The 14,010-nt window shown below is 49.3% G+C and overlaps 1 protein-coding gene across 2 annotated transcripts in view; it reads right to left on the reverse strand.

Moving 5' to 3' along the window:
- CAMK1D (calcium/calmodulin dependent protein kinase ID) overlaps positions 1-14,010 on the reverse strand; it is a 417,445-nt gene that overhangs the window by 343,407 nt on the left and 60,028 nt on the right. Inside the window, exon 1 of one of the 2 annotated variants that reach the window (XM_029237214.1) lies at positions 300-713. The exons of the other annotated variant lie outside the window; for it this stretch is intronic. The gene's annotated coding sequence lies outside the window, so the exon portion shown is untranslated. Of the gene's footprint in view, positions 1-299; positions 714-14,010 lie in introns of those variants that run through there. 2 annotated transcript variants of the gene reach the window in all.

The raw sequence follows: 14,010 nt of genomic DNA on the forward strand, positions 1-14,010 counted from the left end.
ATCTTTATAAACACAGAATCTCTGAGAAGACTTTCTGCTCAAAAATATCCTTCCACCTCAAGCCAGAATTTCACTATTAAAGGTTAATTTCTTTGGCTCTGTCTTCCAGAGTTTTTAAAGTAGATCTCTGTGAAGGGTGTCACTGTCTTCTCATCTGCTGTGAGCTAATATATAAAGGGAATAAAAGAAAATGGCTCAAAGGGAAAGATTAAAGAGGAAAGAAACAGTGAGGAAGGGGTGGTAGAAAGAGTGAAGGAAATGAGAAGAAAAGATAAGGTGGGAAGGAGGCAAAGACACACCCGCCTTCTTCAGTTCTGCCTGGAATCCATCATCACAGCCTCCTTCCCTGGAAGAGCTGGGGACGTTCCTGGGTGTACTCACTCCTGTTGTGCCTCTTCTTACAAACGAAATGGAGGAAACAGGTTTTCACGGTCCCCAAAATGCTCAACAGTGGTTGCAAGTTTCTTTTTGATTTTTTTCTCCTTTTTAGAAAAGAAAGCAAAACAAAAGGAGAGAAGAACACTCCACACACCACCTTTCACGACCTCAAAGAGGAACATCATTAGACTCTGGACGTGAAAACTCTGCCTGCAGGTCAATGTTCAAGGTTTGGGGTGACAACTAAAAACAGTGACCAGGAAAGGAAGGGCTTTGCAGATCCAACTGAAATAAAACATTAGGAGAATGAAGTTCCGCTTCTGTATAACGTTTACAAGAAATCAAAGTTTGAAGAAGAACAAATTACTAGGAAAGACTACTTTAATAACTCCCTGAGCATATGGTTTAAATTTTATGGAGATTTTGGTCCATTCTAATTCATTAATAACACCTGGAGAATTATTTCCGCTGCGCTTTTATGCCGTCAGAGAGATTGCCTTTTATAACTTTAAATGCAAATTGCAAATTTACATTTTTTCACCTTTCTGTGCAAGAAAATTCAATTTATACAATTTCCAATCTACTCTACGTTCTAGAGATTTTACTGAATCTGACTATTAGCAAGTGCTTCTCGGGTTATTTGAGGGTTTTAGTTTCCATCTTTGAGTACAGCGTAGAATAAAGAAAAGTAAGCTTAGATGAGAGAGGGGAAAAATAGAGTTTGCCATTTATCACATCAAATTAAACAAACCAAAACAAACAAACCAATGTATATATCCAAAAGGACTAAAATACAACAAGAGTATTAGGAGGGAAAAAAGGGGAACAGCTCTACTCTTTCATAATTACTACATATTTTAAAAGAGACTTTTATGAGGAGTTACAAGGAATAAACAAACCCCAGGCCGGGGAAGCCCCATCTCTGCCTTTCATCAGATTTAAAGAGAAGTTCCTGCTATAAAGTAAGACACGTCAGGCCACTAAATTCTCCATTTTGTTTAGACGAACAAAATCTCCTCAGCCTGCCTGGTACCAAAGATACAGCAGGAGAAAAGAAGGAATTGCAGGCCCCTCTCAGGACTCGGGGACTGTCAGGTTCAAGTGCAAACCACTCAGAACACAGCTCTGCAGCTTGTTCATGCAACAGACGTTGACACCGACGATGCTAACAGAAGGAGGGAGGATGAACAGTAAGAGGAAAACTCCACAGCTGTCATCACAGCCGAACCCTCACATGCAGGCAAACAATACGATGCACATTTCAGGCGTATCAATTTCATCTCCACAGCGCACTGAATGGTGATAAAGCTTCCAGCAGATATAAAGGGATGTGCGTTCACAAAATAATTGTAAAAACATGTGGCTCTTGCTGTCTGGCCTTCAGCGAATAAGTGCACCCACACACGAGCACTTTCAATCCACGTGAAACCACAGCAAACAACCGTTCTGGTCTCTGAGACACACGCAGTCTTTTTACCCACAGAAAGCACCTGTCATATAACTTCAAAAATGAGTTGCAGAAAAGAAAAACAATTTTAGCCTGTGCGATACAGAACAGTAAATAGTCCTCTGACAGTCAGGCACTGGGCTTGGGATAACAGCTCCTGGGAGATGTAGACAAGGGTGCCTGACATCTGTTCTACCCAGACAACAGTCTCCCACCCACGAGGGCTGCATGACTCCGTTTTAACAGCTGGGAGGGGAAGATGGGAAAGATTCCTGCACCAGAAGGCTGAGGTCTTGGGAAAATTCCAGGGAAAACCAAAATCCGATGCAAGTATTATGTCTTTCTAAAAAAAAATGAAAGTAACATAGTGCTGTTTGAGGATATGGTTTATACTCGGTGTCCAAAGGCAAGTCTCTTTATTTTTGGTTGTCTACCTGAAGTCAAAACTATTAACTGTATGGTAGAATGGGGCAAGGCAGGCAGGAAAGAGGCAGGCTTCCTCTACGCTACGGAGAACAAACCCATCACATCTCTACCACGATGCCTCAAACTTCAGAAGTTATGGCGAGAATTTTAAACCTCAAGGTTAGTAATCCCTAGCACGACTCCAAAAATGTAGACCCACTACCCCTGGTAAGAGATCAGCAGTAGTGGACAAATTTCCTTACAATATTTAAGTCCCAGACCAGTGAAATGAATAGAAAGGAGGTTCCAGCAAACAGGAAGGTGACAAGGCAAAGATGTGCCCAGGAAGCCCTACTGATAGAATAGCCTGGGCTTAGAAATAGGGTTTTCTTAGAAGCTAAACATGCCATTTAAGAAAGGAACTGAATTAATGTCCTGGGGAGTTAAGCCTTTTCATCCTTCCAATTCAGAGAGGACAGAAGCCAAATATATAATTCCATCAGGGCACAGGACAAACGAGGCCGTTACCTGATGTGAAGCAAAGGACCAGGGTTGGAGAAAAGAGGCCAAGAACTGCTCTGAATGAGGATTCTTCTCCAAGGCAGATCTGAGATCAGGGATCCAAGGTGAAGAGGATGAGGACCAATGCGCAAAGTGCAGGGCAATGACTTCCGCTGCCGGAATCGCTCTATAAGCCTGGCTTGGAGTGGGGTATGCAGGAAGTGATCACAGCAGGCCTGATTTCTGTCCTTGGAAGGGGCTGCTTCCAAGGCTGGCCCTTGACGGGCACCTGAGAACTTGGATGTGCAAAGGGTTCCCACCATGCAAACTGCAGAGACTGGCTCCCTGTCCGACCCTGTTCATGTATCAGTGTGGTTCAGGCCTGAGTAGGACAAAAAGGTGAGGTAAGGGAGAATTTGCTCTCCACCTGATTACTAAGCTGGGACATTGGTGCTGGATGTCCCTGCCCTCAGACTGGGACGGACACCACTGGCTCTCCTGCTTCTCAGGCCTTCAGACTCGGCCTGGAATTATACCACCACCTCTCCCGGGCCTCCAGCTGCTGACTGCAAATCATGGGACTTCTCAGCCTCCATAATGACATGAGCCAATTCCTTATGATAAATTACCTATCTGTCTGTCTATCCACCTATCTATGTATCTATCTATCTCCTTTTGGTTCTGTTTCTCTGCTGAACCCTGAATAATACAAGAATATTATTTAATAGGTTTGAGGCTATTGCAAGGAATTTTTTGACTTTTCAGTTATGGATGGAGATTTGCTAATTTACGTCCTTAAATTTTTGGAATCATTAAGCAATAACCTGTTAGGTGCTATTATCCCTAAAGCCACTGGTTAATTCAGGGCTAGTAATGAAGGCTCACAAGTAGTGGAAGAACAGCCTGGAATATAAAAGCCAGGACCCCAGCCTACTTCACAGCTTTGATTGGACCCAGCCCTGCTCCAGCCCCTGATAACCATAGCAGTGGATAGCTACAGGGCACCCATCATCTGGCCTCAGTGCCAGGCCTTTCACACACATTATCACAAAACCTCAAACCCTGAAGGACTCTCCCATTTTACAGATGGGATTCGGAAAGGCAGAGCAATTTGTCAGAAGTCACAAGTCAAGCTGTGTCTGGTTCCAAACCCCACACACTCTATATCATCACCCTGTGGCCAACTACAATCTGAGAAACACTCCAGCGGACTGGGTTTCGTTCAGAAGAAGAAAAATTTTAGGGCTGATTATTCAAGGTAAGACAACTACAGAAAAGCAAGAGAGCTTTTCCCTGTTGGCATATACAAAAACACTCAGTATCACCCTAGGCCTCTGGAAGTACTGAGAGCACCCTGAGAAGAACATACCCAGCCCAGGTGAGACTCCAAAGACTTAAGGAAAAGTTGCTGAAATTCAGGGCACCAGCTGCCCCTACGGTGGGCGCCCACGTAAGTGTCTCATTCCACTCGAGCTGAGGATAAAACTTTACTATGCCTATGAACGTTTCCACGATGGGTGACAGGTTTACGGTGAACATCTGCTTTCCTTCTGGGAGTCTGGAATTGGGGCACAGCCAGGCAGAGGTGTCTACATGATCAGCGCCAGTAAAAACCCGGGCTGCTGGGGTTTAACGTAGCTTCTCCAGGAGACACCATCTCACACACAGGGTCACAACTTACTGCTGGGGAATTAAGCTCGTCCTGTGTGGCTCCACAGGGAAAGGACCCTTGGAAGCTCGCGCCTGGTCTCCCTGGACTTCGCCCCACGTGCCTTTTCCTTTCGCTGATTTTGCTCTGTATCCTCTCACTGTAATAAATCACAGCCATGAGTAAGACGATCCGCTGAGTCCTGTGAGTTCTCCTAGCAAATCATCAAACCGTGGTGGTCTTGGGGACCCTAACCCAGGGGGCTTCATACCTATCTTGTGAGCGACCAACTAAGCCGTGGTACCACAGATACTCAAGATCCAACCCTTTGCCGTGTGGACCAGGAACGCACGTCTCCCGTCCCACTGCACCAAGGAGGGATGATACTTCAAACTCAGAGGCACTCACAGATCCGCCCAAACTTGGACCGCAGGAAGCGTGGCATCCTGAAATGCTGGCCTAATAGACAGGTAGTCCTCCCATTGACACTGGGACTCTAAACACAACCATTCACCAGGTGAGGCTTGACCGCTCGTAGTACCCGGATGAAACAGAGCTGAGAGTCGGCCAGGAGCAGGGCCGCAAACGTGTTATCTGTAGTGCAGGTTCATCACTCTGTGTGTTAGTCAGGGTTCTGCAGAGAAACAGAACCAGTAGGAGACACAGAGAGATACAGGAGGAGATTTATTACAGGAATTGTCACGCAGTTATGGAAGCTGAGAAGCCCCACAGCCGGCTGTCTGCCAGCTGAAGAACCAGGAAAGACAGAGGTGCGATTCAGTCTGAGTTCAAAGGCCCGAGAACCGGGGAAGCCAATGCGTGAAGTCCCAGGGTCTGAAGGCCCAAGAACCAGGGGCCCCAATGTCCCAGAGCAGGAGGAGATGGACGTCCAGCTCAAGAAGAGAGTGAATCTGCCCTTCCTCCGCCTTCTTGTTCTACGCAGGCCCTCGGGATTGGATGAGGCTCCTGCACGTTAGGGAAGGCTCTCTGTTATGCAGTGCACTGATTCAAATGTTAATCTCCTTCGGAAACACCCTCACAAACTCACCCAGAAATAATGTTTCACCAGTTATCTGGGCATCCCTTAGCCCAGCCAAAACATATTACTGCAAAAAACGCTCTGAACCCATGGCTTTGTTTTTCCTTGGTTTCTGTGGGCTTTATTCCGTGAATATACAACAAGTGCCCACTTCTTGGAGAACCACATGTAAGGCATTTGGGGAGACACTAACAATAAGGTCCTGTTCCCCTTCAAAGCACGTGAACCCTGAATAAGTGTTCCAAAATTCCACGAGTTGGAACTACCAGATTCTGCTTCCCTTGGCCCAATTTCATCCTTCTTTTGTTGACTGAATCATCAAGGAAAATTGAGGAAGAGAACCGTAAGAAAACCTAGACTATTTTGTTTGAAAAAGCAAATATAAAAAATATCAAACCCTTCAATCTGAGAAAGGGGCAAAAAAAAAAAAAAAAAAAAAAAGAATACCATGCAACCTGGAACAGGAAATGAGGGCAGAAAGAAGAATACCAATCATTGGTAATCAAATCCTGTGGTCTGCAGAAGGGCACTCTGTAGTGATGAGAACAAGCAGCAAATCTCCGGGAAAGTGTGAGGCATCAAAGTAGCTGAGGCTAGGAAAGGTATTCAGCTGGGAGACCAGGGGATCTCCATGCCCCTCTCATCTCTAAGAGGAGAACAGCACAAAGAAGGTAATTCTGAGGCTGGCTGAGATGAAACCTGACCGAGCACCTGGTGTGTGGTCTGTGGGTTTCTCCCTGGTGATATGATGTCGTCCGTGCCCCACCCGTTCCCCGCCCCCTCCCCAATGCCCAGAATGCATCTGGGCACAGTCAGTGGTTCTTTTCAGTTATCCAGTGAGAGTTCAGGGATTGTTCAGTGGCTACGTAGCATCTGCATTTACTTTAATTGAGTGGGCTTCACACAAGACTCTCTCCAAGGGTCTCCCCTTGCTGTGCAGGCTCTCCCAATTACTAATGTATCTCCATCCTGGGAGAAGATGGCTGGAATCTGGGCTTCAATGGCTGCCAAGCTCCCCCAATGACAGCAGAGCACAGGTGACAAGGAAGCCATGGGGCTGGACGACAGGGAGTCTTCAGGGAGCGAGCAATCCCAACACCTCCAGCAGCACAGGTTAAGTGCTGGCACCTGACACCATCCATCCGTCCACCCGTCCATCCATCCGTTCATTCATTCATTCATTCCCACTTTGGAGGGAAAGTAAAAGACTTCAAACCTGGCCCCAGCCCCCAGTCGGACCTGCCACAGACCCAAGAACACTGAGACAGCAGACGAATGAACCCCGGAATCACCCCCAGCACTGTCTGCAAACGACCGTGGGCTGATGGAAAAGGCTTCAGAGTCACAGCCTCACACGGTTGGGAAAACTCTAGAGCTGTCACCCCCCCCCACCAACAGGGGCAAGTTCCAGTCGGTCTCTGTGGGCCCAACAGCTCCCCACAGCCCACTGTCACCAAAGGGGAAGAACTGCCCCCGGTCGCTGGGAGCAGCATTACCCCCTGTCCTCAAAGAGCCTGCAGAATCTGGAAACCAGCCTTCCTCAGATTCACCCCAAATCCTTCTTCCTTCAGATTCACCCCAAATCCTTCTTCCTAACGCAGAATGCCAGGCCCAAAGGGTTCCCACAGCCATCTGTGCTCAAGGAGATGTGCTGAGCCTTCTTGGTCATCTTTTCCCAGGTGTGACCTGACTCTCCAGCCCCCAACTCGTGGCTGAAAAGAAAGTCACAGTTGGGGGTCATACAATGTCAGGAAGAAACAGTGGAGAGCCGCAAGAGGCTGCAGAGAGCATCTCTGAATCCTCACTGAAGGCGAGGGAGTCGTAAATCTTCTTTTTTTGTGTGTGTGCGGTACGCGGGCCTCTCACTGCTGTGGCCTCTCCCGTTGCGGAGCACGGGCTCCGGACGCGCAGGCTCAGCGTCCATGGCTCACGGGCCCAGCCGCTCCGCGGCACGTGGGATCTTCCCGGACCGGGGCACGAACCCGCGTCCCCTGCATCGGCAGGCGGACTCTCAACCACTGCGCCACCAGGGAAGCCCCTTTTTTTTTTATTGAAGTAGAGTTGATTTACAATGCTGTGCCAGTCTCTGCTGTCCTAAAGCTTAAAATGTAAATATAGAAAAGATGCGTAAGAGCCATCAGTCCTAGCTTTCCGAAGCAATGTAAATATAGAAAAGATGCGTAAGAGCCATCAGTCCTAGCTTTCCTAAGCAATCCCTTCGGGGAAGCAGAAAATCAGGCAAAAAGTTAGGTGTGGTCATGCAGGCAAGACGAGAGGCCTGCAAAGCAGGGACATTTCCCCACGTCCCTGCCCTAGGGGGAGAGAGAAACACATTCCACCCACTGGCCCCCTGGCTACTCCCCACCAGCCAGGCTGGCTCTCTGAAGAGTTACACCAACTTTTCTCGAGTATTGGTGAATCTTTTAAGCAAATTATTCCTTGTGGAGATGGGGACCATCTATCACCTCTTGGTGCTGTGTGATTAACCGGTTCCCTTGGGGGTGTCTGAGGATTGGTCCTGCACCCCACTCAGTACCTGGGTCCCAGGTCTCTACATTATCTCCTTTCATCCCAGTGACTGAAGGATCCCAGCCTCGGATTCACTCGGACCCGACTGCAAGCCCAGCTCCCTCCCATTCGGTAAGCAACCAGCTAAGAGCTGATCCCGGTGTCCATACCGTATGCTAACATATATATATGGAATCTAAGAAAAAAAAAATGTCATGAAGAACCTAGGGGTAAGACGGGAATAAAGACACAGACCTACTAGAGAATGGACTTGAGGATATGGGGAGGGGGAAGGGTAAGCTGTGACAAAGTGAGAGAGTGGCATGGACATATATACACTACCAAATGTAAAATAGATAGCTAGGGGGAAGCAGCCTCATAGCACAGGGAGATCAGCTATGTGGTTTGTGACCACCTAGAGGGGTGGGATAGGGAGGGTGGGAGGGAGGGAGATGCAAGAGGGAGGAGATATGGGAACATATGTATATGTATAACTGATTCACTTTGTTATAAAGCAGAAACTAAGACACCATTGTAAAGCAATTATACTCCAATAAAGATGTTAAAAAAAAAAAACAAAACCCAGGGATGACAGCACAGTTGTGAAAAACAGCTCGGGAGGCTCTAAGCGGCATATTGAGGTGATGCGTGTTTGATTAACTTTCCCACAAAACTCCCTTTACCATTTTGGTTTATTGTTTTCATTTGTTCTTCCTTTCTCTACTACAGTAATAAGACACCGAGACCAAGGTGGAGGGAATATCCATTTCAGCAAATAAGAAGATGAGACCAAGCTCCTGATTTGTTATGCAAAAGCCCCTAAAAGCATTTAAAAATATGAATCACACAGACACAAAAGCTCCAAGACTGCAAAGCTCCAGGGGGAAGCAAGAGAGAAATCCAACACTCAAGACACGTGGGTTCTGGCTCCAGCTCTGCCCCTGGGGAGGCCTGTGGTAGTTACAGCCTGAGCAGCTCTTCAACCACCGTTTCTTCATCGGCAAAGCCGGCAACATCTTGCCTCATTCCCAGACTACTGCACTTGGCCCGCAAGTAGGGCCAGGGGAAAGTCGTGTAATTCATTCAACATGACTTGGGGTGAAGGCTAATTTGATTTAGTGAAGCTCTCGATATTCTAAAGCAATCTGATCCCTTTCATGTCCATCAGAAGCAAAACCTCAGGGCTGAGGGGCGCTGCCCCACCCCACCCCCACCCCACCCCCACCCCCATCACACTGACATCAACCCTCCTGCCAGCAGGGCTAACTGCCCCACAACGCCTGGTTCTCTTACAGAGCCGAAAGCTGCCCTGGGGGCCACATTTATCACTTTGCTTTGCCGAGCAATCCCTCTCTCTGTGGGGAGTAGCAAGGTCAACATGAGGTTAATCCTCTCCAAATGCTCACAAATTCGAAAAGAGGCTGATCTGAAGTGATAAGAGTTGGGGTTTTTTTTCATATGGTAATTGTATATTTAAAAATTTTTTTACATCTTTATTGGAGTATAATTGCTTTACAATGGTGTGTTAGTTTCTGCTTTATAACAAAGTGAATCAGTTATACATATACATATGTTCCCATATCTCTTCCCTCTTGCGTCTCCCTCCCTCCCACCCTCCCTATCCCACCCCTCCAGGTGGTCACAAAGCACCGAGCTGATCTCCCTGTGCTATGCGGCTGCTTCCCACTAGCTATCTATTTTACGTTTGGTAGTGTATATATGTCCATGCCACTCTCTCGCTTTGTCACAGCTTACCCTTCCCCTCCCCATATCCTCAAGTCCATGCTCAAAAAAAAAAAAGGTCATGAAGTACCTAGGGGTACGACGGGGTTAAGGGGTTTTGACGATTATCCTGGCTGCTGACTTGTGTCCGAGAGAAAAGGGCAAGAGAGAGAAGGGACGTGTGTGTGTCTTCATCACTGTGGCTGGCGGTTAAAATAGGGCAAGAAGTCAGAGGCTGCTAAGAGTCAGAGGAGAAAGCAAGCAAGCAAGACAGAAGGCGGGAGACAAAACGAAAGTAGGTGACCCACGACCACTTAAGGGACCCCCGCACTGGGGGCGGTGAGCTGTTGCTCTGGGAACTGCCTGCCCTTGGTCCAGGTGGCCCACGGGCCACCAAACCAGTAAATTAAATCCAGTGAATGCAAACAGTCGTGCACACACAGCCCAGGGACTTGCCAGAAGGGAAAGCTCAGGAGACTTCCAGCTGCAGACACAACTTCCTCTGCCCTTGTGTTCCAGGTGCACCTGTGTGGTCACCTTCCTCAGACCTGAACTTGGTGCCGACAGTTTGCCAGCCCCTGCGCTAAGTGCCGGGCACGCCGGGATGGATGTGTCGAGTTACAGGTGTCAGGAGAGAGACAGCAGGGCTGAGAACAGCCACTGTGACACTGGGTGGCCAGGAAAGAGTGCTCCGAGGAGGTGACATTGCAACTGTGTGAGGGCAGCCAGCGAGGCCAAGAGAGGGGTGGGGGGGAGGAGGAGACAGAAAAGAAGGAAGAGTGAGTCCAAGGCCCAGAGCTGGGGAAGCGCCCGGGTGCCGGAAGTCCGGGGCTGCAGGGGCTGGTGAGGGACGCATAACTGCAAGAATGAGAGGGGGGCTGGGGAAGGGGCAGAGGCCCCACATCAGAACCCCTGGGCCAAGGTAAGGAGGTTGGGTTGTGTTCTACACGCGGTGGGAAGCAGATGGAAGCTTTGGAACAGGACGTGCCTTGATCAACTGCCGTCTTCCAGGACGGTGATGATGCTCCTGTGGAGGAGGTGACATCGAAGAAGGACAAAACAAGGGACTTCCCTGGTGGTCCAGTGGCTAAGACTCCGTGCTCCCAGTGCAGGGGGCCCGGGTTCAATCCCTGGTCAGGGAACTAGATCCCAGATGCCGCAACTAAGAAGAGCCTGCATGCCACAACTAAAGATTCTGCATGCTGCAACTAAGACCCAATGCAGCCAAATAAAATATAAATAAATATTTTTTAAATGGAATAATTAAAAGAAGAAGAAGGACAAGACAAAAGTGGGGGAAGCATTGGGAAGTTACTGCCTCTGCCCACGAGAGAGAGGACAGTGCCTGGGATTCAGGCTGCGGAAACAGAGATGGGGAGGAACAGACAGCTCTGGTGGATGACACGGGGCAGAATTCTGAAAGTGGAATAAGAAGCTTCAGTGAGAAAGAACGGTGAGGTCCGGGTCTTCAGCGAGTGTTTACTTGCAACGACCTAAAATCCCTCAGTCCAATTCCCAAATCAGGAGCCCAGGTGAGACGGCTCCCAGGAGCCAGCAAGGATGCTCAACAGGTTGGACAGAGCCCAGCACCTTCCTGCCAAGAAAGCGTGAGTTCTGTAAAGCTAGGAGCGTCCTGCTAGCCCTGTGACAGCTCCCAGAGAGGAAAATAAGTGAAACCGAATGAAGGAAGGGGAAGAGCCTCCAAGGCTGCCGGACAAGGAGAGCCCAGGCTGGCTCTCCCTCACCTCCCAGCTCTGCCTTCCACCCCGCAGTGTCCTGCCCTCGGCCCCACAGGACAACTCAGCAAGTGGCACTGTAATAGGGAAGAACAAACCTGACTCCATATTAGGTCTGTCTCTTTCACTTTAACCTTTGTACCCTATTGCTTTTGCTTAGTTAAGAATGCTGTCTGTAGCCTATTCTCAAGGCTTTGACCTTTAAGGGTGTAACACTTTTCCATTCCCATAGAATTAAAAAATTGCAGAACAGAGAATAACATTTGTTTTGTTGGACGTTTACAGGAACATCGTGACCTGACCTACCTGGACCGAAGACTCCTGGATCGAGAAGTCTGCAACAACGAACCATGCCCCTCCCTCACCTTGCCTTTAAAAATGCTTTGTTGAAAGCCTTCGGGGAGTTCAGGGTTTCTGGGGGCATGAGCCACCTGTCTCCTTGTGTGGACCTGCAGTAAACCTTTCTCCACTCCAAACTGTGACGTTTCAGTATTGTTTGGCCTCACTGTGCGTCGGGCGCATGAACTTGCATTCGGTAACAGCATGACCCCGGCTTCCATGGGTGACAGTCAGAAGAGCAGAGAGCAAAAGAGAGAGGTCAGGGTATCACTTACCTGCCCCCTCCATGCTTCGGTCTGGGGTTCCAGCAATGGCCTTCTCCCCACAACCATGGTTCCCTCTGGCATCCATCCTCCAGGGCTCGTGGCCTCCTCTCTTTGCCCTTTTGCCAGGGGAGGGGGGAAGGGCACTAGACCTCGGGCGCCCAAATCTGTTGCTGATTCCCTCCCCCGCCCGCTTCGGTCGCGAGCCCTTCCATTAAAGTTTCCTCACTGGAAGCATCTAGAGCAGGTCCCCTTCCCGCTGGGACCCCATCTGAAACATGAGGGATGCCCAGGAGCCTGGAAGACCCTTTAAACCAGAAACACAGCAGCCCATCTAGCACGGGGACGTGCCTTCCCGGCATCAGGGGTTGACTCCCCATCCAGTCCAACTATTCCAAAGCGCAAAGATGTCTCATTAAAGAGGAGTTGCTGCAGTGCTCAAACTAACAGCTTCTCACGCCTAGTGTGCTAAAGAGGAAATTGTAAAGGAATAGCGGCGCCGGCTAAAGTTAGCTAAAGTTAAAGAGCTGACACATACCTGGCATGGCCTGGGCCCCAGTACAATCACAGCGAGCCTGGATTCTTTAATAGCAGGAGGAGAATTTTCTAGTTATTATTTCCAATTCTTCCACCAACACATTCAAGAATGTAATTCTTAATGCCGGATTTTATAGTCTTCTTGTCATCCTACACAATTCGGGACAACTGATACATGACATTTGCTTATTTGGGAGGAATCCTACCTTAATCTTGCCATGTATTCACTTGTTTAACAAATCCTTATCAATATTTGTTGATACTGGCAGGCACTGGGCCAACCTCAGAGAGAAATGCAAGGTACAGTCCTTCGCCCTCAAGGAGATGAGAATCTAGTTTTGAGGAATGAGATAAAGAAACACACAATTAGGGCTTCCCTGGTGGTTGAGAGTCCGCCTGCCGATGTAGGGGACACGGGTTCGTGCCCCGGTCTGGGAAGATCCCGCATGCCGCGGAGCGGCTGGGCCCGTGAGCCATGGCCGCTGAGCCTGCGCGTCCGGAGCCTGTGCCCCGCAACGGGAGAGGCCACAGCAGTGAGAGGCCCGCGTACCGCAAAAAAAACAACAAAAACAACGAAACACACAATTAAATGCAAGGCAATAAGAGGAGCTGAGAGCTCAGTAGGCAGCTGGGGGAAACTTTAGGAGGGGCGTGTCTTATCTAGCGCGGAGGAGAGAACAGGGAAGGTTTCCGGATGAAATGAAATCTAAGCAGAGGCCAAGAGATGGGCAGTAGCCAGCCCGAGAGAGAGGATGGGGGGGGGGGGTCAGGTTGGACCCACATGTGTAAAGAGAAAGAGGAAACCTGACACGGCTCTAGCCGTTCAGAGCGGCTGAAGCAAAGTGTGAGCAGGACAGAGGCGAGCAGGCTGGGGGTGTGGGTGACACCTTGTGAACGGCCTCATCCGGAGGGAAACCATACAGTTTATCAGCCAAACCGGGACACATGTGCACTGGGAAGGCCCACCTAAGCTGGGACTGTCCCAGACACGGGGTCACTCCACTTACCACGACACGTGAGGCAGTGCACACTTCACACGGACAAGTGCCTGATGGGGTCTGAGCAGAGAAGTAACACGAGCAGATCTGTGCTTTAGGAGGATCACTGTGGGCCCCTCGTGGACAACAAGCTCGAGAAAAGCTGACAGTGAAACAGTGAAGACGGTGAAAGCGGTGAAGGTGCTGCTGGAGAATTTCAGGAAGGAGATGGCCAGGGCTCACTGCATGGGGGTGGGGGCGGGATGGTCGCTGTTCACAGAGGAATGCAAGACATTTACACTGAAATTTACGATGTGGGAGAGGGATCAGAAGTGGGCGTTGGCAGGAGAGATGCAAGGTAGAGGAAGGAGCCCAACTGATAACTGGATGTCTGGCTGGGGCAAAGAGAGGAGGATACTGGGGCCACTGGAAACCAGGGGACTCAGGTGGGGAACGAGGGCAGGTTCACTCGAGACGTGCTGGGCTTGATTATTCAGGGAGCCGCTGGAT

Source organism: Monodon monoceros, unplaced genomic scaffold (assembly GCF_005190385.1).
Source record: "Monodon monoceros isolate NGI ecotype Baffin Bay Population unplaced genomic scaffold, NGI_Narwhal_1 Super_Scaffold_21, whole genome shotgun sequence".
NCBI lineage: Eukaryota > Metazoa > Chordata > Mammalia > Artiodactyla > Monodontidae > Monodon > Monodon monoceros.